General features: G+C 43.6%; 1 protein-coding gene across 1 annotated transcript in view; it reads right to left on the reverse strand.

Annotated features, from left to right (window-relative positions):
- The window catches only part of TRPC7 (transient receptor potential cation channel subfamily C member 7), a 130,072-nt gene that overhangs the window by 58,441 nt on the left and 46,742 nt on the right, over positions 1–24,889 (reverse strand). The gene's annotated exons all lie outside the window — the stretch shown is intronic.

Here is a 24,889-nt window from a genome sequence, read left to right on the forward strand (position 1 = left end):
AGTAGCTTCTCACTGCTACCTCTCTCTCTTGCAACTGCCTTAATGCCCAGGTTACAAGACCTCTTATGGCCATTTTGTATCACGTGACCTCACCCCTCTGGATATACCTTACTGGACTAGGTGAAGAACCCGGACTTAAACCGGCCTATCAGGTTTTCTCACTGCGATATTTGCAACTAATTGAGAGGGGCAGTTTCTTTCTTTTACTGGGAAGTTAACAAGTAATCTTGGGAGGTGTGGGTAACCATCTTCTATTGCATGGACTAAGTAGCAAAACAAGCCAATTCAAAGGAAAGAAGAATGAAGATGTGTAGAAAGAGGCTCAGATAGATAGTGTGTGCCCCTCTCTGGGGCCTCGCTCCACTCTGCCCATGTGGTCCATGAGACACTCTTTTATTCATATACAGAGGCTTCCTTGTTCTGCTCTATCCAGCAAGTTGGCTTGAGCTGCTGCCACCGAACAGCCTTTTTCTGCAAATATTTGGTGCCACTTGGCCATGTGTTGAGTTGATGTTGAGTCCTGGTCACTGGAAATGGGTAATTGGTAAGTAAAATTTATGGGAATGAAGTTTACGTTTGAGAAAACTTTACTCACTAGCTTATTTTCTCCTTGTGACAGGAGGAAGCCATTGATTGCTTTTGGTAGCCCTGCTTTTTGGCCCTGCAAAGTTTAGCCATGTATCCGTGGATTGGAACAGACAGACTGGGCATTCTTTAAAGGGTCTGACTTTTCATATGATTACACAGGAGCATAACATGCCAATTTTCATCCCATGTGCCTCTCTGGGTATTAAGGAGACATGTATAGTGGTTCTGAGCAAATGCAAAACAACTCCTTTTCATTGTTAAGAGTAACGTAAATACAACTGGTTTAAAACATTCTCAGTGCAAATGGCAGCATGTTCTTGTTTCCAGTTTCTGGGAACTCAAGGCAGAGGCCAAGTGATCTGTGAGTACACTATCAGTGGTTTGTTTGGCCATGCAGCAGCCCCTGATAATACCGCTACTCAAACATTAGTGAAAATGAGGCTTTTTAGGTAGCATTACTGGATCCATGGCAACCACTCTGGTCTTTCCCTCTAAGGACAAGAGCAGTGGATTCTCCTCTACCTAAGGTAGGAAGCTCCAGGACAGCAGGTGATAGGCTTTCCTATGCCCTTTCTGACTCACAATACAGTGGAGCAAGCAACAGAAAATCATGTGGGTGTTTTAGTAATTATCAGCTTTCTGAGAGTTGAGGTCCCACAGAGGGATGGTGGGTGTGCATGTGAGCCAGTCAGTTTTGTTTTTCAACAGCCTTCTCTGGGTGCTGAAATGGCTCTGCTCTGGAGAAAGAGTCTAATTAGAGGGTGAGACGTACACTTATGAAATAGCAGAAGACCCCTTGGCTCACCCTCTGGCTCCCTTCCCTGTAGCTGCTCTGGAAGGATTTCAGTGCTAATCCCCTCCAGTGGGCTCTCTGTATCTTGGGAGAGTCTGTCCATGCTTTTTCTGTTGCCTCCTGAAGAGAAGTCAGGACAAAAGATTGAGCAGCAGAGCTGGAGGGGAAGAAATGCTGAGAGAGAACACAATGGGGACCATTCCCAGTCTCCCTTGCCTGCCTCAGGGAACACTGGTCACAACTAAAACATAGGGGCTCTCTTGAGACTTTGTCTTCTTGTGGTCAGACACGTCCTAATTTTTATAGCTATGTTTCTTCCCCCATAATAAAGCACCCCAGCTCCAAACATGCTGTTTATTGGCAGACAGTCTTTATGGTATAATGCTCCCAGAAAGCTGACAGCAGCGGATAGCTAAAGCCCAAACTGTTTGTCTTTATATGGGCACTTTTCTATAGTTGTGGTGGGCCTTTGAAGACAACTTTATGACATGTAGTTCAGTGTGTCGCAAAAGATTTTTTCTACTGTGCTTTTGAAGCACAGGGAAATACCATCTGTGATCCCAGTAAGGCTAGAGTAACGTGAGACATGCCATCCGGACACAGAGAGCCGTACACTCTAACCAAAAAGGCACTCTAGCTAGGGAACTAAGGCAGGAAGAGTTCCTACAGGATGGGGCTGGGGTGAGGAGGTGGGCAGGGGAAGGATTTTCAAAAGTAGGGTCACAAAGGAATGGATGGAAGAGGAGCCCACAGCTGGAATAGAACGGGAACACAGAAAGTACTGTCTTGGGTTTGCTTTCTTTGGCATCTAGCTCGCAGAAGGATACATGATACCAAGAGCTTTGTCCAGGCCCTTCTTGCCCCAAACCATCTTGGACTGAGTGTGGCACACTTTTATGGAAGTTATTCACGGGAAGAACCGATGAGAACTCCTCAATTTTCCCAGCAGCGTGATTCATATTCGTCATAGCTGGGAGTTCCCGATGGCCTAGGGCTGAGAATCTGGTAAGGTGGGCATACGTGGAGCTGAGCAGTCTCTTCAGAGAAGATAACTCCAGCCACGCCAATGATGGGGATGGACTGTGCCAAGAACCGGGGCCGGAGAGGGAACTTGAGAGAAGTAAAACTGCAGAGAGATAGGAAGGGGGCCTGAGACAGAATTCCCTGCAATGGATGAGGAGACTGCTGGAAAATAGAACCTGAGAATCAGGAGGGACCGGGAGTCTTCTGGCTGCCGGTTTTTGAGTCCATCTTAAGCCAGTTTTCCCAGCAGCTTGTTTGACCAGACTTCATCGTTAATATGATAGCATTTATACCCAAAGCTACTTTTCTGTTGATATCTCACCTAAATGTCTTGTTCCTCCCAGCCCCTGGTGACATAGTGAGAATATAATGCTGGCATATGGGAACTCTTGGGCATGTTAGCCAAATCATGGCTATTATTTGCTTTTATTTGATCCATGGGCTACCATTTTCTTTTTACAGCTCAAAGGAGAACCATCCCCTTCACTGTCTCCCTGATTTATATTCATACACAAGGACATAGCTGATGTTGTAAGACTAGTTGTTGAAGAGATACATTCCTTAACTAACTAACTAACTAACTAACTAACTAACTAACTAACTATATTTAAAGCTGTTTCAAGGGGATGCTGATGCCCTTGGCCAGATACTCCCATTGCAACAGGGTCTAAGACTTTCCTGATGTGGGGTGGGTAAGAGTATGGACCGGTGCATAGCTTCCTGGGTTCAAGTCCTGGCCCTGCCACTTGCTGGCCATATGTTGTCAGCTCATTGACTCTTTCCATGCTTAGCTTCCTTCTCTCTTCTAGAAATGAAGCTAATAATGAGGATTAAGTAAGTTAGTATTTGTAAAGTGCTTAGAATAATACCTGGCAAATAGTGAGCCCTATATCAGTATTCAGTAAATAAAAATAAATCCATGACTTTGCTTTCCTTGCCCATTTTCTCTTTCCCCTCTCCCTCAGTTTCTTTCTCCTACTCTCTACAGCTCTTCCTCACCACCCTGTCTTTATTCTTACCTCCACATTGTTTTAGCAGCTACGTTCTTGAAGTATTGGTGTCTCTGGAAAGGGCCCGTAGCCTAACCGTGTGGGTCAGGTCACTCCGTCTCTATCTAGTCCCTCCCTCCTCATCCTCCACTAAAGGTGCAGCTTGATTTATCCATGCAGTTAGCTCAAAATGGGCTGGTCTCTGCTGTCAAGTGTATTCTGCTGTACCCTCATTCCCTTCTACTGATTAAGGAGCAGTGCAGGTCACTGGACCTGTGGAAAGCCCTTCTCCTCCCTCCCCAATGCCCTGTCTCCCCCGTCCACCACCTTAAAAGCTTTTAAGTCCTGCATTTTGCACTTTTTGCAGGGAGGAAAAGAGGACGACATGACTACATTTGAGCTCAGAGGCTTTGAGACTGTGTGATTTCCATATCGTTTAAGCACAGATTTTTCTCTCTGACACTAGGTATCATTTACAGAATGATGAGATGTGGCAATGCATGATTTGATAAGCTGAAGAATAACTTAGCTGGAGCAAAATTTATAAAATCCAGTGCTTATAGAGAAAATTACTTTCTTTTATACAGATAAACCATCAAAGGGCCCAGTGATGTCTGATGTGACTGTGGTCAGGATTTTCCACTTGGCTTATCACCAGTGTTTGCTTATAGAAACACGTTTTTCCTGGAAACTGTCTATGTAGGCCACAGACACTGTCTCAAGCTACAATCACCAAGTGGCTTTTCTCAGTGTGGACCATCCGTCTGAATTAGAATAATTCTGTGATGCCATTTCCTGTTTGGAGCCTCTCATGGGATTAGGTTCAGGGGTGCTACTGTTTTCCTTCCCATCTTGTCTTGGGAAAGCTCTCAAGTCGTGGAAGTTGAGGAGGGAAGAAGAGAAGCAGAAATGTCAGTCATTTACTAGTTTAGTTTGTTGGTGGTTCCTTTGTTTTCTCATTCACTTCACAAACCTCTCTTCAGTGCTCTCTCTCACCAGGTGCTGTGCCCAACATGGGAAATACAGAGCCAAGTCGCAGTCGTTGTGCACTTGGAGATCTCAGCTCTGTGACTCTGCAAGTAGAATGGGGCTTTGGAGTAACACCACCCTGCCGATTCTGGAGTAGACTCTCTGTGTTGGGTGAACGCATGAATGATGAGTGATCACTCCATCATTGGGTGCACTTCGTGTGCTTTCTCCCATGCGACCTAATACCGAGAGCCCCACATCCTTGGCACAGCCAGTTGCTTTGTTTCCATTGATGACCTTGAGACTGCTCTTCTCTGTGCCAGCACTTAGCAGGGTGGTCGCATTCACAGGCTCTGAGGCTGGCCCATCCAGGTTCAGGTCCCAGATCTGCCATTTCCTAGCTGTGTGACCCTGAGCATGCCACTTCCCAGGTCCTAGTTTCGTGATCCATGGGAGAGGAGAATGTGTGTTGGGTGCTCAGAACATGGTCTGGTGCTTAATATTAAAGGTGGGCATTGATATTATTACTGCTGCCATTATTACTCCCACTCTACTCCCACTCTAGGGATGTCTAAATAGTGCTCTTGGTTCTTTTCCTTGATGAGTTTATGTCATTAGCAGAGTATTGAGTATCCATGGTGTTTTTAGAGTTAAAAATTCCTGAAAAATTTAGTATGCTTGATTACAATAAAAAAGCAGAAATTGCCACTAATTTTAAGTTTTCAATTGACGCAGCATTCTGGTATGGGGTCAACATTGTCTCCATGCTCAATGAATCTGTTTATTTAGCCATGCAGCTCCCAAGTGGCCACCACAAGAGGATAGTCTGTGATAGATCTGGGTGGATGGTGGTGGGGGTGAGAAGAGAAAGGTGCGGGGCTTGGAACTTTGGATGGGGAATCCAAACAATCAGACCTCTTTCAAGGAGCCTGTCAGCCTGGGCACTAGACAAAGTAAAAATTCTTGAAGTCACAGCTCAAGTGTTTCTACTATTAATAATTGAGGCCCTACCACATCAAGGGATTTTAGTTATGTTATCTATAATCTTCATAATAATCCTTCCAAAAATGGATGTGTGTGTGTGTGTGTGTGTGTGTGTGTATATACATACATATATATATATATATATATATATATATATCCTCATATACAAATAAAGATGTGCTTTCATCCCCCTCTTGCAGCTGGGGAAAATGAGACTGAGTCACCTCAAGCTGCCACAGTCCCACAGCTAGAAAGTGGTTCCAACCTGGGTCTTTCTGATTCCAAAGCCTGAGGTCTTTATATTCCACTCAGTTCCCTTTGGAATGCTGTTGATTTGTTTGGCTTAGATTTTAGTCCTTCCTGGTCTTAGTTTTCTGTCATAAATAAAACAGTAAAAAGCTAACATTTATTGAGCACTCATGTGGATGGGCCTTGTGCTGAGCACCTTGTGAACATTTTCTCATTTAATCCTTTTAACACACTAGGGTGGGAACTCTCATGCTCTTTATAAACTCTCATGCTCTTTATAAAACATGCTCTTTATAAAACAGTTATACCATAACTGTTCACATCTGTCTCCAGAGTTGACATTCTCAACCACTTCCCTATATTTCCTCTCACAGCCGAAGCTTCCTGCATCTCTTCTGGGTCCCTTCACCATCTTGTTCTCTCTGCCAAGCAGGAAGGCATGTCTGTGAGCCTGCAGATTTCAGCTGTGCCACAGAGATGCACATAGGGTTTTCCAGCCAGAGTTCTGGGTGTCTCCTTTTCACTCTCTGGTGGTGGGCTGTGTCCTCTTGAGGGGGGACAGTCAATCTCGGACTTGCTTCTCCAGAGCAGTGAGAGTCCTATGCTAATCCCATGTCCCCTTCCTTCGCACTGTCTGGGATGGATGGAGAGATGGAGGCAGAGATGGAGGGGATTTTAACTGGAGAGAAAGAAAGCAAGTGAAAGGAAATGAAAGGAAGAAAAAGGAAGAAGAGCAGAGCAAAGGAAGGGAGAGTAGGAGTTGGTTCAGACCTGACTTTCAGCTGCTGTTGCAACTTGACTCCAACTCTTTTCCTTCCCATCCCTAGTCTCTGTCCAGATTCTAGCAGCACTGTTCTCAGAGCCTACCCCGAGCTTGACCATCGCAAACCCTTTGCTCAAGGTATCTCTGCTACCCAGTTTGCTTCCCCTTTCATCTTCACTATCCAAGTTTTGTTCAGCTCAGTATCTCTCTTGAAATCTCACCCTCCCTACTCAGGTGAGAATCTCTCTTTCTCCTCTCATGCAGTTCTTAGTCTCTCCCTTTTATCATAGTTATATGCCTGGGTGATCCTTTACCAGAGAGAAAACTCCTGGTTGGCTCCTATGGTCCTTAGTTAGTATGGTGCTCAATGAATGGGTACTCAGGCAGTGCTATTTGAATGAGTAAATGACCTAGCTAGAAGGTGGGTTCAGACTGAAAACCTGGAACCATCTACAGACCTTCCATACTCATCATTCCAGTTGTTTGGTAGATTCCCAGCACTTCTGGCTATGTCACTACATCTGGAATAGGCATATGGATATAAAAGGCTGAAAGTTTGCTTGGTCTCCAGCAGACATAATGAACAGACAGATGACTGAATTCACGTCTCAACTGAACTTATTTTCACTGTGGACGTGCCAGGAGATAGGAAAACAATAACAACAACTTGCTTCATTTCAGAAGGCAGTGGAACTAGAAGTTTAAAGATGTTATCAGGAAAAAATTCATACCATTATCTGGAGGGGCTACCCAGGAAATGAGCCAACAAGGGACATAGGTGTTGGCACTCAGGTCTAGGGGATTTTTGCTTCTTTGTTTGGTATGCATTGCCTCAGCACACTGCCTCACTGTCCCCACCTTTTGCAGTGCCATTTTCAAAATTCTCCATTTTCTTACTAGTCAACTGTCTTTCAGACATCCCTCTCATTCATGGGAGAATCCATTTGGATGCCTTACAGATAGATGTTTCTCACTCCATTCTGGCCTCCCCTACCTCATCTTCCACATGTGCACCCGCAAGCTTAACCAGCCCTGGCATGCTTCTTAGTTATTCCTACAGCTGGGTGTCCTGCCAGGCAGCTGGCTACTCACTGAGCCATCCTGCAAATCTGCTGTGCAGCAAGAGATGAGCACTTCTGAAGGCTCTTCACCCCTATGAAGGTTTGATATCATCTTATGAGTTGAATAGCTTACTCCATTGTTCTCTGTGTCTGTTTTCCAGGGACAGCAGGACACAAGAAACTCTCTCCCACCTTAAATTAAGCAGTCTTCCAATTTCACAGACCAACTGGAATTACATAAATGCCCCAAACTGGTGGGTTACTCTGAGCACTGTATCTCTGACTTAGCTTCTCTCTTACCAGAGACAGAATGGTTTTCCGATGAAGACAGTTGTTCATGAATAGCCTGCGCTTTAGTCTCCGGGGCACAGAGACCTAAACAAATGGTGCTGGACTTCTCCCAGGGCTGTAGGTGAGCCGTTTCCTGAGTGCAGGTGCAATGGCAAGGGGTCTTGCCTGACCCTCGTGGAGGCGAATGCTAAGTATATGATTTTCCAGTGCTCATCAGGAGTCCTCCCACAGCCCTGAGCACAGAGGGTGCTGATGACGAAACTTGGTTTCCAGTCTGCCTTCACTCTCACAGACAGAGTCCCACTTTGGGCTCAGAGTGAGCTTCTAGTCAGCTCCAGATGACTGCCGCTGCTCTTTCGCAATGCCACAGAGAAGCCACTCACCATACCTGGGCAGTGACTCTGTCGTCCCCACTAAGGGTTATGTCATAGCCTGAAACCATAGCAGAAATGGAGGCAGCGTTTCGCAAACCTTAGATTGTCTTCAACTATTCACCTTCTTGGACCTTCCTCTCCAGCCAAGCTGCTCTACATACTGTTCCCAAACATGGCCAGTGTAGCCTACCTGCCTGTGTTCATCTTGCCCTTCTCTGATTCAGTTCCTAATAAGCCTTTGAGACACAACTTTCTCCCACTTTCAAGTTCTGCCAATTCCCTCAACCCCCTGAGATGTCTTGGACACCTCTGGGTCTTGTTCTACGGCCCACTCACTTGGCAGTCATGGCTTAAGGGTCAAGTCGTGAAGAGCTGTACTATTGTGTTTACATCTTATCTCTTCCACTGTTATTAAGCTCTTTGAAGGAACCAACTGTCTGTATCCCCAAGAGTGTGCAGCCTTATGTTTTGCACATAACAGGTGCTCATAATCTTAAACATCTGTTGAGTGATAAATCGTGTGCTCTTCTGAAGCCTCTAAGATTTGCTTTATGATTTTCTCTGTGACTCATCTTTCAGAACAATTTCTAAATATAACAAATTTTGTATTACTCAGGTTCTGATGAACACTTAACTGTCTTCACATCTTTACTAGAAGGCAAACAGGGAGAGGTGATACAAACTAAACCAGGCTTTTGTTTTCTTGTGCAGTAGAAGATTGAAGCATGAGACTAAAGTAGGGTTTGAGGATTTTCTTTTGGATTGGATGAGGATTGTTTAATTTCTACGTATGCCATTACCACTGCAAGCTAACATAAATCCAGAAATATTCACACAATAATGATAATTATTATTATAATAAAGAGTAGCTGCAGGCACCTGGGTGGCTCAGTCGGTTGAGCGTCTGACTCTTGGTTTCAGCTCAGGTCATGATCTCACTGTTCATCAGTTCGAGCCTCATGTCAGGCTCTGTGGTGACGGTGCAGAGCCTGCTTGGGATTTTCTCTTCTCCCTCTCTCTCTTCCCTTCTCACATGCTCTCTCTCTCTCAAAATAAATAAAAACTTAAAAAAAGAATAGCTGATGTTTATTGAGCATCTATTGTATGTCAGGCTTTGTCCTTAACAGTCACCATATTATTTAGCCCTCATATCAATTCCTTGAGATGGCTGTTGTTATGTCATCATTTTTTTTTTAAATTTTTAACATTTATTTATTTTTGACAGACACAGAAAGACAGAACACGAGCCGAGGAGGGGCAGAGAGAGAGAGGGAGATGCAGAATGTGAAGCAGGCTCCAGGCTCTAGCTGTCAGCATAGAGCCTGACACGGGGCCTGAACCCATGAACTGTGAGATCATGACCTGAACTGCAGTTGGACGCTTAGCCCACTGAGCCCTCCCAGGTGCCCCAATTATGTTCTTATTTTAAAGATGGAAGTTTGAGACACAGAACTTCAGGAAGTTGCCTGTAATCACAAAGGCGATCATGACATGGTCTAGACTTGAAACCAGGCCACTCTGACTTCAAAGACAGTGGATAGAACTGTTACCCTGTATTCCCACAAAGTAGATTTTAAATCAGGGAGACATGTCAAAGCACAAGGGACCACAGTGATTTCTCCAAGCCCACAGAGACCCAGGGACCTCTTGATTTCAGATGCTGTGAGAACTCTCATCTCTCTGAGTTTCTGTCTGTGGGCCAGCCAAGTCCCAGTGGAGATAAAAATCAGGAATACATAAGGGGAAGGACTCAAGCCAGTTTCCTCAACAACTTTATCTTCCTAAACGGAATAAATCATCACACCAAAGACAAAATCCTGGGTGCTCTCTCCTGCATAAAGACAAGAGCAGCAGCAGCTGATTGAGTAGTTGCTTAATGCCTGGTCACCACTTTGCCAGGGACTAGGTTAATGTCGAGGCCACCTAAGCACAGATTTACAGCATTGAAAAGTACAGACTCCAGTAAAAAAAACTGCTTTGCTGAGGACCTAATTAGTATCTTGGGTCTCTTGCCAAATCCCACCTGACGCAACTTACTAGAAGAGCTGTAGTTTCACATAATTCTCTGAGCCTGAGTTCTGACTGAATAATGTTCCCAAGTTGGATCCGTAACTCTGCAGACTTTTCCTGGTGGCTTTGCTGTGCCTTAGGTATAAAGACGCATGGGGGCGTAGAACATGCACTGGCTTTGGGGTCAGTCCACCTGGGGTAAATCTTGGCTCTACCACTGACTGGTGAGGGACTGAGTGGCTTAACTTCTCAGGTCTCAGTTTCTCCATCTATAAAATTACCCTAATCGTGCCTGACTCAAAGGATTTTTCAGGGGTTCAGAAAATGCAGTTCAATTTTTGGTTCATGGTTCAATTTTGAAGTGCCAAAATACTGTTGTTTTTCTTCTGGTATAATATTTTATTTCTGTAATAAAAGTCAGAAATACAAATCATGTACATGTTAAGCCCTGTCCAAAGAATTATATAAAACATTAATTTTTTTTTATCAATTAAAGGTATGCTCACTTACAGAATATTCACCTACAGTTTTCATGGTTTTTAAGTAGAGGAAGAAATTTGATTTCAATTTTTCTTGCAGAATAATTCTTATTCTAGTTCTAAGACTTTATCAACAAGGAGAACATATATTTAAAGGTACTGATTTTGATAAAGGTAATCTGCATCTATATTTAGTGAAATAAAAGAAAGCAAAGACTGGAAATACTTTCTTGAAATAAAAGACACAGGTTTCAACCAAAACAAAAATTCTTTTCCTATGTTGATGGAACTAGTGGTAGGTAGTAGGGTGAAGTGGTCATGCATTTTCCAAAAAGGCTTTATCAAATTATCTACTAAAATATTAGGTCAGTTGCAGATGAAGAAATCAGAAGGAGCTCTTTGGAGTTGACTTATAACTTTATGATACCAAAATTTTCAAGTTTGTCTTGCAGAGAAGTGTACATGCATATAATTCAGCAATGATGTATTTGATATGCTTTACTTTTTAAAATCACACTTTACATTTTACCTTTATGTAATTATTTAAAAATCACACTTTAAAATTAATTTTGAGGGGCGCCTGGGTGGCGCAGTCGGTTAAGCGTCCGACTTCAGCCAGGTCACGATCTCGCGGTCCGTGAGTTTGAGCCCCGCGTCAGGCTCTGGGCTGATGGCTCGGAGCCTGGAGCCTGTTTCCGATTCTGTGTCTCCCTCTCTCTCTGCCCCTCCCCCGTTCATGCTCTGTCTCTCTCTGTCCCAAAAATAAATAAACGTTGAAAAAAAAAATTAAAATTAATTTCGTCTTTTATGAATTTATATTATAATGCTTGTGTATGTGTAACATATATTTTGCCCATGTTTTATTTTTACTTGATGCTTTTATTTGTATATGCAGTTTTACACTTAAAGCACACTCAGGATTTAGTGTCTTTTAAAATTTAAACTTTTTATTATTTATTAAAAAATTTTTTTTAATGTTTATTTTATTTTTGAGAGAGACAGAGCCTGAGCAGGGAAGGGCATAGAGAGAGACACACAGAATCCGAGGCAGGCTCCAGGCTGTGAGCTATCAGCACAGAGCCTGACGTGGGGCTTGAACCCACGAACTGTGAGATCATGAACTGAGCCAAAGTTGGACACTTAACCGATTGAGCCACCCAGGTGCCCCTAAAATTTAACCTTTTTAAAATTTAAACTTAGGAATTTTCAACACTTATGAAATGTGACCATTACCAGTATTTTGATAATATGAGACATAAATCTTGAAAAACCCTTGGTTCAGGAATAAGAAACGTGAGCCAAATGTTCACAGTCTTGTCAGCTGGTGAGTACAGACCAGCCCCCTTGACATGCATCTGTCTGTCCAACGACCAGACATGTAGTAAATGCTATTTGATACTTTGCACCAAGCACCTTCAGGTGTGGAGAATATAGTAGTAAGTGAGGCGGTCAAGTTTTTTGCCTTTGGGAAGATTGTGAATTTCCAAAACTTGCTACGTCAGAGCCCTTTCAGGCTGGATGGCAAGCAGTTTTTTATGATGGCCTCCTATGTGTTTCTACTTGAGTCACATACTAAATGTTCCCTGAAGTGTCCCCAGGTGGCCGATCCAGTGCATAGGTACAGCTGCTGTTGTGTCCCTGTAGCTCTGTTCTGGCTGTCCTATCGTCAGCTCGTTATTCTGTTGTTCTGCTTGCATGGACGCCTCCTTGGCTGGCCTGCACCTACCTCTGTAGTGTGTTTAGCCCTCTGCTCTCGTGACTTTCTTTCTCCTGCAGTTCTGCTGCTGGCCTGGGGGGCTCCCACAAGGTAGTGGACGCTGAATTCCTTAAGACCTCGAATGCCTTTGTTGTGAGGGCCATCCACTTTCTCGGGACATGTGGCCACTTGCTCACCATCGTGTCTAATCTCCACATTTCCATCCGTCTACCCCAGAAATGCCTGTATCTTCTCATGCCCATCTTTTCTAGAGGGCACTCCCTCAATAGAGTCACTGGAACTAATGCCCAGGGTGAAGTAATGCCTTCCACTGTTCCACAGTTTCTCCTTCTCAGGGTTCAGGCCTGCATAATTCTGTTTTGATGATCCCAAGTAGATTACTCGTCTTATTCATGTCACCTCCATTTGACTACATGAGTTAGTTTCCCAAAAGCCAGATGGACAAAGGTGTGAAAACCTGAGCCAGTACTCTTAGCTCCCTATATAAAGTTAGCTTGTCTTGGCTTATGGGGAGGTCAGGGAGGACCTGAGGACCACTTCATGCTGAACTCTGAACTCCTGTTCGCCCCTACACTCAGGTTTTTCCCAGACTTCTCGTTTCTGGGAATTTGTCTTTCAGTCTTTCCTTAACATTAACCTTATTTCCTGCTCTTCTGCTTCCCAGCACCAACCTGACCAACAAAGTGAAACCCAGTGTAGACAATGTTCAGGTTAGTTCTCACAAAGTTCTAGGCCCCATGCAAACAGTAGAGTGTATCTATGATGAATATTCCCTCCCCAACAGCTACCATGATTTTCCACATCTGGAGCACACAGACAACTTTTGAGGGGTGTTTCCTAATTCTTGATGTCGTGCTTCCATTTCTATCATCTGATACTTGAAGGGACATTGTTACTTGACGGAAAGCCTGGCACACACCTTAGCCAGATACGTAGCAAAGGTTGCTGTATTTTCCTCTTGGTGGTACCTGTGTCTGCTCTGTCACTAATGCTTCCAGCCTGGACATCCCCAGTTGCACCTTTTGTTTCTCCAGGAAATCTGGAAATTTATCACATCCCAGACACTGGGAAACCTGATGTGTTTATTTCTGGTGGAGGCAAACCCTGGTCATGCAGGTGACCGCTGGCTGTCATTCTTACATGTCAAATGATGGGTATGAATATTCAGCAACCAATGGAAAGGTCCCCTTGACACTTCTGTTTAGTATTTGAAGAGACACTAGTGCCCTTTGTCATTCAGGGGTCACACCCCAAGGTATATATATGTGGAAAATTTCCTGGTGAGTTAATTTTGGTCTTACTTTGGGTGCTGTTTTTTGTTTTTGTTTTTAATCAACCCATGGCAATAACGTCTTTATTTCTCTCAGAATGTTCATATTCTTCAGAAGTTGAAACTGAATCTCATAAGCAATTGTGATATGTTTAAGCTTACATGTGTGTATGTATGCATAAATTTGTATCTGTCTGTCCATCCATCCATCCATCCATCCATTCACTCATATGCTCGTCCAGAAAATACCTATTGAGCCAGATACCACGAACACAAAGGTTAAAAATAATGTTCTGGCTTTCATGGCCCTCTAAGTCTAGTCAGGGAGACTGGTAAACAGGAAGATTCATTGTAGCTCAGTCGGTGCTATAGCAGTGCTATCAGGATGCTATGAAAGAGCAGAGAAAAGCACCCATCCCAAGAGGGGATACGGAGGGGCAGTGAGGGAAGGCTTCCTGGAGGAGGAGGGTTTTTTGAGCTGAGCTAGAGAGTCTGTTAGGAGACCATTAAGAGAGTCAGGAAGAGCATTCTGAAAAGAAGGACCTGCAAAGAATTTGGGCTTCTAAGTCAGATAGATCTTGCTTTAAATCTTGACTTTGCCTCTCAGGCAGTGCTATTGCATCTGGAAAGTGGGGATGACGATATTGATGGTGCGCTGAATGAGGGTATTCAGAGCACTTGGTATGGTTAAGGGCACACATTAAGCACTTAATAGATTGTTGTTTTATTAGTGATGCCTCGGAACCCATTGTGTCAGGAGAGATGAAGATAGCTCAGGGTGGATGACCTTTGGAGAGCAGTAGGAGGTAGGAGCTGCTCAGGAGTCTTGCATCACCCTAACATGGAGACTAAACGTGCCTCAGAAAAACAGGGTGTCTTGGCAGCTAATAGTCTTTCATTTTTAGATATATGGGCAGGAACCCATAATGTAGATTGTATGCACACACTTGTCCCCACTTCCGCCCCTGCTGTACTCCCATTTACCAAAGAGCAGAACAACATCATTTAAATTACAGCATCAGACAGTCTCAAAAGGCTCCAGAGGCACCTGATTCATGGAACCTGCCCAGCAGACAATTATAATTTATTGCATTGTCCAGGATTCTGTTTGCAACTTCTTTAAATGTTAATGATCAATAATGTAATTATGATGGGGAAAGTTTCTGGGCCAGTTGTGAGTTTAATTGGATTTACAAAGCCATCTGGAGCTTTGCAGAATTCTTTGTATATTATTTCCAGACCAAGTTTGGATAGCTTCTGGTTGCTATAATGTCCGACATATAGCAAAGACACCTTCCCAAGCTCTGAGAATCCAGAAGGGTAGACCTGGGTCAGAGGACACAGGGATGATGGTAGATTCTGTAATCTCCCCTCTCCTCAATTCCCCAAGAACAGGGAAGGGGCCAGTAAGGATGTATTTCTTCTAAGAACTGAGCTCCCTTCATCTGGACAAGAGGCTTGATCAATGACTGCCCACTATGGGTAGAGAAAAAGAACATTTCTTCCCATATCTTTGAGATTTTTGATAATCTGGTTCTTGCATACTTCCCATCCTGCCAATCTCCTTTTTCTTTCAGTGTGATGTAGCTCCACTCCCCACTCTTCCTGAAACATACTAAGGTCTCACTTGACCACCTTGACCAAAATAGAAGTCTTCCCTCTACCTGCCAATCAGTCCCTTCCTGCCTCTTACCCTGCTTTGTTTATATCACTTGGTAACCGCCAGACTTTATGGTACACGTTTATCATCTGTCACTGCACTAGAATGTAAGCTCAATAATGGCAAGGACTTTTTTTTTTTTAATTGCATTATGTTCACAGTACTTAGAACAGTGTCCAGTACATAGTAGCCTTTTAATAAATATTTGCTGAATGAATGAGTGAATGAATGAATGAATGAATCTTCTAGCTCATCTCCTTAACTCTACCATGTGCCCCTACAAATAAGAAGTCTAACCCTTTCTTTCCGCCTGGGGGTAGATGGCCTTTCTAAAGATAGTGGTAATAATCTCTCCCATCTCACATGCTCTGCAGTGTGACAGAGGTGGGGTCTATTTCCACTGCCACTGATGCTGGGCTAGCTCTCAGTGATCTATTTTGAACAACAGAATGTGGTAGAAGTGATGCTGCAGAACTTTCCAAGACTGGACCTTAGAGATCTTCAGCATCTCTTTTCACTCCTGGGAAAGCTCCCTCTTCAAAGACAACTGCCCTGTAGGAGACCACCCCCCTGAGATCACTGTGCTGTTAGGAAATGCAACATAGCCATGTGGAGGGGGAGAAGGCAGGGAGAGAGAGAGAAAGAGAGGAGAGAAGAGAGAGACAGAAACACACTATATAAAAGGGCATTCATGTGCCAGACAAGTAAGTGAAGCCTTCTAGAATCTTCCATTTCAGCCTAACCACCAATTAGCTTACACCAGTTTGATACAGCTGAGCAAAGGACTCCAGCTGATGCACTGTGGCCATAAGAACTTCTCACTTGAGTCATGCCGGATTTCCTGATCCACAGAATTGTAAGCAGATAAAAGTATTTGTTGTTTTTTTAAGCCACTGAGTATTAAGCACCAGAAGATAAGTTGAACGCTTGTGTTGCTTTCAGTCCCAGCTCTCCATGTTACCTCCTTCTCCGTGGGATTATTGGGTGAGAGCTCCCTCCACAGCTTTCAACTCTCCTCTCCTGGGACGCTCATCCTCTTTTCGTCTCCTCCTCTCCTTCACAGAAGAAGTGTTCCTCCTAATCACAGCTGGCTCTCACCTGTGTTCTTGACCTTCCCCACAGCCTCTGGACTATCTGAAATCTGGCCCCTGAACTCTGATGCAATTGCTTTCTCAAAATCATGTTAATTTCCTCCACTCCTCAGACCTGATAGTCTGTTCTCTGTCTTCCTGTCCTCGGATACCTCTGTAACCCAGATACCACCTCCTGCCCACTGAGCTGTAGATGCCCTTCCCTTAATCTCCTCTGCATCACTGGGTGTCTGAATAACCCTCTTGGGAGGGGCACCTGGATGGCTCAGTTTGTTGAGTGGCCGACTGTTGATTTTAGCTCAGTCATGATCTCACAGTCATGGGATCAATCCCCGCACAGGGCTCTGCACCGGGTGTGGAGCCTGCTTGCGATTCTTTTTCTCCCTCTCTCTGCCCCTCCCCTATGCATGCCCACACTCTTTCTCTCTCAAAAAAATAATAATAAAAAGAATAACCTTCCTGGGAGATGAGCCTGTCATGTTTTCTCAGCTGAAGTATCATGACGGGAGAAAGATTGGCCTTCTACCTCCTGTGGAGGTGTCCAGGAGGATTCTGTGAGCCAAGTTGTTGTGGTTCAGGAGGAAGTACACAGTTCTTGGGACTGGTTCCAAAAACCACATGCTGGCCATTTTGGGGTATCAAGGTCTAGTGAGGGGGAGGGGATGGAGAAGGGTATCTGATATTGGAGAGATGTTTCCTGAGACTAGAAGAAGAAATTGGGCTTTATGAGTTTTCTGTGGGGTGTAGACATCAGATTGCCCTTGAACTCTGCCCCATAGGTAGAAAGACCCCCAGATGGCGGTCATTCCAGAGTGCTGGGGGATTCACCAGTGCCAAGTGGCTTCTTTGTGGAAAGGGAGGACCCCAGCAGTAGTCTGGCCCAGAGATCCTGCTTCACTGGAAGCTCTATGAGGGAAGGGACTCCTGTCTGTTCTGTTTTGTTCTTGTATTCCCAATACCTGTTACACTATTTGGGACAGAGTGGGTGCTCAAACAAACTGTTAAATGAATTAGATGGAGCTACAGCTTGGGCAGCTGGTGGTGATCAGTGCGTGCTAGGGGCAGTGTGTATCCACAAGAAGTGGATAGGCCAAGAGCCCTCCTTTGCATATACAGGTGAGTTTTCAGGACTGTGGTGTGACACAGAGGAGGATGCTCCACAGTGACTGAGACAGGATTTTCTGGCCACCTGGGTAGGAGATATGGGGCCAGATTTCACATGGCTTAGAAAAGTAAAAAATGTTAGGGAGCCAACATTTTTTGGATATATATGATGCACCAGGCATTATTCTAGGTGATTTTCATGTGTTAATGTAATCCTCACACTAATCCTATGGCATAGACACCATTATGTTTTTTCTTTTTTTCTTTTTTTTTTTAACATTTATTTATTTTTGAGACAGAGAGAGAGCATGAACAGGGGAGGGTCAGAGAAAGAGGGAGACACAGAATCTGAAACAGGCTCCAGGCTCTGAGCTGTCAGCACAGAGCCTGACATGGGGCTCGAACCCACGGACCGCGAGATCATGACCTGAGCCGAAGTCGGACGCTTAACCGACTGAGCCACCCAGGTGCCCCTTTTATGTTTTTTCTTAAGCAAGTGAGGAAACTGAGGCACAGAGAGGCTAGGTCACTTGTTTAAGGTCACACAACCAAGACGTCAACCACCCAAATACTCCCATTCCACGTATGAGATTTCTTAACCCAAGAGTCCTGAAGCAAATTCATACTGGTTATATCTGTTTCTCCACTAATTACATGTATAGTACTATATATCTATGTACATAAAATTTTAATAGTATAATAAAATGAAATTTCCAATGGAACAGATTAAGGTTAGAAATAGAAAACTGTTTTCTAATAATAGATTATAATACCTTGGAGTGGGCTGTGCTGTGCCTGCTACCTAGATAATGTGTAGCCAGTCCTGTAACTAGTACCTGCTGCGGATTAGAATAATTCCTGAAAGATAGCATTTGCAATGTGCTAGTCATCCACATTTATCAGGTACCTACTATGTTCTAGGCCTTTATAAGGCACGCATTATGACCCGTACTTTAGAGATGAAGGAAAAACAAGGTTAAGTGGTTTGCTTAAGGTGACTTCAGGCTGTCTCAATCCAGAGCTCATGATTCTAACCCCTCCTCCACCTAGAAAAGATTCACCATGATCCACACGTTGAAAGATCTGGTTTTCCACAGAATCATGCACTCTGATTTTCTGGGAGGGAGCCCATTATTTCAGGAAGAAGTCTTTAACAACAGTATTACATAGTTGTGCATATATGTGCAATGTTCATAAATATAATAACCAGTTACAATTACAATAGAACATATATACGTGTATGTCCCCCACCCTCATAGTACACCATTTTCTCTGGCCAGTGGGCTATTATCAGCTAGGGATCTGTAACTGGTGCTGACGGATCTGGTTTTTGGAATTCTGTCTTTATAAATCCTCCCTAATGGGCCTTAATAGCACTAAATTTCAGCATGCTGGTTACTGAAAGCAGCTTCCAAATTAGTGAACATTTAAACATCTTTTTGCTCATTGAATGAGGGTCCTTGTTAGAAAACCAAGTACTATTTTGCATCCACTGAAAATAATCCAGGGAAACTGAAGGATCCACTGAGAGGTTTAGTTTCTCTGAGGATCTTGGCTGAGTTAGTTTCTGTAGCCAGAGACTTCCTCCAGTTTCCGGCACTTCTCTGCCTTTGTGCACAGGGCTTGTGGGTTGAGTAGGAGCACCTGACTCTGTGGGTTCACTTGCCCCCCATGCCTCTTCCCTTTGGCAATTCTTCTGGCACCCTCTGGGGGGGGGGGAGCTGGTCTTAACCCCTCAGGTCCCAGCACAGTCTGGTGGCTAAGAACAGAGGCTTTGAGACCAGGGATTTAAGTTGAAATTCCTCTTCTACTTCGTATCAGTTGCCCAACTTTTGGAGAGTTGCGTTCCCTCTCTGGGCCCCCATACCTTTATCAGTAATATGGGGACATGTGACCAAGGCTGTGAGGCTGAGGCACGCACATGAAGTGTGGGGACAGGGCTGGCACTCCTGAGAGAGAAATACTCTATATGTGTTCTTCCTGAGCATTTCTCTTGAGTTCTGATTGTTTCTCTCCTTGTCCTCTGCCTAGTCCTTCCCCCACCCATGTGGGCCCAGGGCTCTGCACTGCCGCATCCTATCACAAAGTCCCCTAGGCTCCAAGATGGCCTCCAATACCCTCCGTCACCTAAGTGAAATCTCTGTTAGGGCAATTTAGGGATCTGAGTAATACAGTCTGTCCTGTGATTGATAGGCCAGACTCCCACAGAAACTTCTAGGTTGAATTTGTGTGCTGGATTCCAAAGCCCCATTTTCTCCTTCCAAAAAACCAGTTATGCAAGATTTCTTCTTTCTTTTCATGAACACAGCTACCACTTTACTTTAGGCCCCCATCACCTCCCATTCGACTCTTCCAGTAGCATCTTAGTTCCCGTTCTATACACTATCAAACCCTGCTACTCGAACTGTCTTATGGTAACAAGGCTACCTCCAGTCATGACCTAGCACTTAGCCACAAATATATGTAAAAAGTTCTGTATTGCGCAAGAGCCATTCATGTCACCTTTGAAAAGGTCAAGGCTCCAATATGCAAATGCTAAAGGATATTGGTGGTGGTGTGTAGTGAATGGCTGTGGGTGGGGAGAATTCACGTAGAAAATGCTCATCTGCATAGTGACCAGAGGAATACATTTTAATATATGTAATACTTGCAAAGTACCAATGAAACCGGCTCAGTTGTATAATATTGCTGATATTGAAAAATAGTGTAGCCCTTGAAAAATAATTTTGCAATATGTGTTCCACAGATATTTGTGTCCTTTGACCCAGGAGCCTCACTCTCACAAACTCAGTTTTCGGAAATAACAAAAAGAAGGAAAGAAAATGATATGTATGAAGATAATAGAAAAATATAAATCTATGAAAAAAGCAAATGTCTATCAGTAGACAAGATATAAACTGTGATACATGAGTCTTATCCTGTCATAAAAATAATAATTACAGAAAAAAATAGAAAAGTGTTCTAATGCTAGGTGAATCACATCACAGAATTATTTACCCTATGGTTGTAAGTATGTAAATACATGTGTCTGTATGGGAAATAGTTGGAGGCATGTCAAGAAATGAAAACAATCAACATGTGGACACGATTGTAGATTATTCTTTTCCTTTTAAAATTTTTTCCTATTTTTAGGCTGTTTGTGGAACAAATGAAGTAAGTATGATTATAAAGGCAACCTGTAAAGACAATGTCATTGATTCCATTTCTGTTATGGAATGAAGGTCATACATTTCAGCACATCTTCATAGCCTGTCACATCTGGCCCCACATCCCTAGCAGGCTGCATTTTCTCTGACCTCAGGCTTCTGGTCTCCAGTTGCCACTCCCATCTTGTCCCTTCCTCCCCAGGCTCTTCTCTTCCCATATGCCTTCACTCTCACCATCTGTAATTCTCCAAACATTATCACACTTTTGTGCTTCCCTCCCATTTCTTTGTCTGGAACATCTTCATTCCCCTTTTCTTTTGAGCTCTGACCCATCTTTTAGGGTTTGACTCGAAAGCTACCCCTTCTTCTTCCTTAAAGTTTTCCCACATCATTTTTGCCTGAGTTAATCTTTCCTTTCTTTGTTAGATAAAGGGCTGAATTGAGGTCTGGGTAGCCCTTTAGGAGGTAAGCTCCTGATGCCAGGGGCTGGGTCTTTCTTTTTAATGCCCACAGATTTAGCTGATAACAGGTGTCATATGGTTATCTCCTCCTTGAAGTTTGCAAATTTGCCTGTTCAGAAAGAGCTAACACCTATTAGAAGGAGAGCAAGCAAAGCAATCAAATGATGATACATCAGATGGGTTTATTATGGAATAATACTATAAAAATTGATAATTTCTTCAGGATTCAGTTTTGGGCAAAAATATTATGAACTTTATTAATCAAGTAGTGGTATTTTATATTTAAATAACTTCCTTCCTCCCTCCCTCCCTTCCTTCCTTCCCTCCTCTCCCTCCCTCTCTCTCATTCATTCATTTATTCATAAAATAACCATGTCAGTGGCGATCTGAGTTTCCATGGACTCATTGCCAATAGTTATAGGAGTCCAAGAATGAGACAAAAAATAGCTAATATTCATAACTCATCATAGGCTACTTTGCTATTTGATTCTCAAGAGAACCCTGAGAGTTTCCTCAACAGTTTTTAGGAATGCACATCATCTAGAACATGAGATTTTACTGTATTTCAGAAAAATAAAACCTGGAAGAAAACTCAGGTATGTTTCATCCATTGACTCAGCTGCTTACTCAGTAAATAATTTTGAGTATCTCTTGCTTGCTCGGGTCTGCTATAGGCTCAGGATACAGAGGTGAGCTGCTGCCACAGAGTTTAGTGTGTTGGGGGAAATAGACAGTAAACAAGTAAACAAATGATACTACAATAGAACACGTACTGGGATAGACAGTGGCTGATGAGGGAGGGAGCAACATGGTGACATTCAGAATGATCAAGAAGGTCTCTCTCAGGAGATAGCTGATCTGAGTTTTGAATGATGAAGAAGGTCCAGCCAGGAGAGATATGAGGGAAAGGCATCAATAACTTCTCTGGGTTGGGCATTAGTATGGAGTGTTGAAGGGAGAGAGAAGGAGGCAGTGTAGTTGGAGATGAGTGAGCAGGAGTGAGCTTGGTGTGAGGTGAATTTGGAGAGGAAGCAGAGGCTAAGCCGTGAAGCACCTTGTAGAGCATGGTTAGTAGTTTGGGTTTTAAGCACTTTAACGGCATGAAAGATGGTGGTGGTGGCCCGCCTAGATCTCTTTACCTGTTAGGCCCTCCCATCCCCTGCTCGTGGGGGTGTTGGCTGCCGAGGACTCACTGATGAATCCTTCTCCAGAAGTTTACCTCTGCCCCTGGAAGCTGCTTTGCCCAGAAATGCCTGGCAGGTTATGCCTCACCCCTGGGGGGCAACCTGCAAGTAATGACCGACTGATACAGATGCCCCTTGCTTCGCTATGGTGCTACTCATACATCAGAGCTCTCCCACGAGATCAGGCTGAAGTTAGCTTCACCGAAATCACTTCTTAGATTAGCTTCTTCTCCAGCTTCTGCCCCCTCATTGTAGGATTCTTCTAAGATTGCTCACTTGCACAAGGACCCTTGTCTCAGGCTCTGCTTCTTACAGTGAGGATTATTAGACTGAAAGCTTCCTGAGGGCAGGGACTCCACCTGGCTTGTTCCCTTTGAGATGGAAGAAGGGAGCGGGGTGTGACAGGATCTGATTACTTAAAAAATTTTGTAATTGTAGCTTGTGTGTGGGGCAGAGGGAGGAGGGAAGAGGTAAGAAGAACATTTGGAGGCTATTCCAATCTTTTAAGTACAGTATGCCTATGGCCTGGATTATGTAAGTCAAGGGATCTCTATTAAGCACAGATTTTCATCCACAATTATACTTAAAAAACTCCCCTTCCATCAAGGAATTTACAAATGACCTTAGGCAGATGAATGTTAATAAAAGAATAATGCATTATGGTACATAATGGGAGGAATATATAAAAGATCAAATGCTCGTTAAGACTCTGAATCTATATATGACCACTTAGTACAGAAATAATGAGAGTTTGTCTTTAGCTTAATTACTGGAGTTAGTCACAGGTCCTTGGGGGGACTATCATTTCTAAGATCTGTTTGACTCTGGGATAAAAGTGACAATTTGAAAACGGCTCTTGTTGTGCTTTCCACTTTGGGCTAGTAAATGCATCTGATTTGCATCTATTTCTTGGAGGCATTGGGGATTTATGTTACTCCCTTGAATGCTCCTCAAATTCTTCTCTTCTTGTTAACCTCCAAATCAGGATGTAATAATAATCAGACTCTGACTATTTTAACAAATGCAGCACATGATGAATATCATGATAGTTTCAGAAGCTAAGGCTGCGTAGCCTAGGAAACATGATAACCAAGAAGAAAAATGCTTTAAAGGATTATCGTTTCTTGCAAATATTTATATAGTGAAAGAGCTGAACAAAAGGCAGCAAAATAACCAAAAAGCAATAGTTTTCTCCCCTATTGTGACAGCCGTTACTTTGAGGATCTGAAATCTCTTTTTGCAAAAGCATAGTAGTATCTGATCTTTAGAGGAAGTTGTATCAGATGATTCACAGCAGGCCTGAGGAAGGGCAGAGAGGAGGCCTCAGGTGCTGTGCTTTTCCCTCTTAAAACAGCCAGGCAGGATATGGGAGTAGGCTAGCAACTCATGCTAGTGAGTGCAGGGAGCAATCCTGAGATCCACTGTGGAACAGTAAGTGATCTGAGTCCTCCTTTGGGGGACAAAGGCGTCAGAGGGTCTCTCTGAGACTATGCATGAACACCCTGGGAGCCACCCACCTCTTTGCTCCATCCCTAAGACTGCCAGGCCAGAACCAATGTTAGGGTTTCTTTGGATAGTAAGAGTTCTTTCCCGGTGTTCTAACCCCAGAGGACACATGTCATCATGGAGAAAGTGGAGATGGTGGCCTCATACTTGAAGACCAGCCTGGAACATCATCTGAATATTATAAGGAGTTATATTTAGTTTGAGAACGATTAAAGCCTATGTATGACTTTGCACTTTGTGCCCATCTATTCGTTTACTCAGCAGGGAGCCTGTACATTATGTGCCGGGTAAGTACTGTTCACAGACCAAGATGAATGAGGAGAGGTCCTACTTTGCAGGAGCTCAGTCTTTCCGAAATTTAGAATCATAAGAGCCTTTAAAAAACCCATTCCCTGGGCTTCCACTTAGAAGAATTGGATTAGAGACTCTGCGGGTGGGGCACCGACTTTGGTGTTTTTGAATAAAGCTCTCAGGTGGTTTCATGGTGCAGCTAAGTTTGAGAATTTAGTTCCAAGAGATACAGTGAGTTTGAGTTTGATTTAACCTTGGATTTGGTCTAGAGAGATGCAATACATCCTTGGAGAACTGTAATCCCTGCCCCCGGGCTTTGTAGTTAAGGGATTGTGGCCTGGATTCTGAAAACCATCCCAGAGATTCTCAACAGGGAATGATTTTGTTCCCACCCTTTCCCCCAGGGACATGAGTGACTATCTGGAGACATTTTTGGTTGACACAACATGGGGGGAGAAGGCTACTGGCATCTAGTGGGTGGAGGTCAGGGACGTTGCTAACTTTCCTATAATGCACAGGATGGTGCCCCCAGCAAAAAAAAAACAAAAAACAAAAAACAAAAAAAACCCAAAAAAACTGGCCCAAAATTTGAGTACTGAATTTGAGAAACACTGGTTTAGACTTAAGAGTAGTTCTACTTATAAAACCACCATGGCAAGCAGCTTCCACTAGCTAACATTTATTACACACTTACCATGTTCTGGCTGCATTATGTGTGTTAATAAACATCGATTATCATTTTATTAGGTATTATTTGCTCTCATTATAGAGGTAAGGAAACTGAGGCCACATATCTAGTAGGAGAAGGACTTAGGACTTGAACATGCACAGTCAGGCTTCCAGATGCAACACTGTACTGCTGTCCAACAGACTCTATTTTTCCTCT

Source organism: Prionailurus viverrinus, chromosome A1 (genome assembly GCF_022837055.1).
Source record: "Prionailurus viverrinus isolate Anna chromosome A1, UM_Priviv_1.0, whole genome shotgun sequence".
Classification (NCBI taxonomy): domain Eukaryota; kingdom Metazoa; phylum Chordata; class Mammalia; order Carnivora; family Felidae; genus Prionailurus; species Prionailurus viverrinus.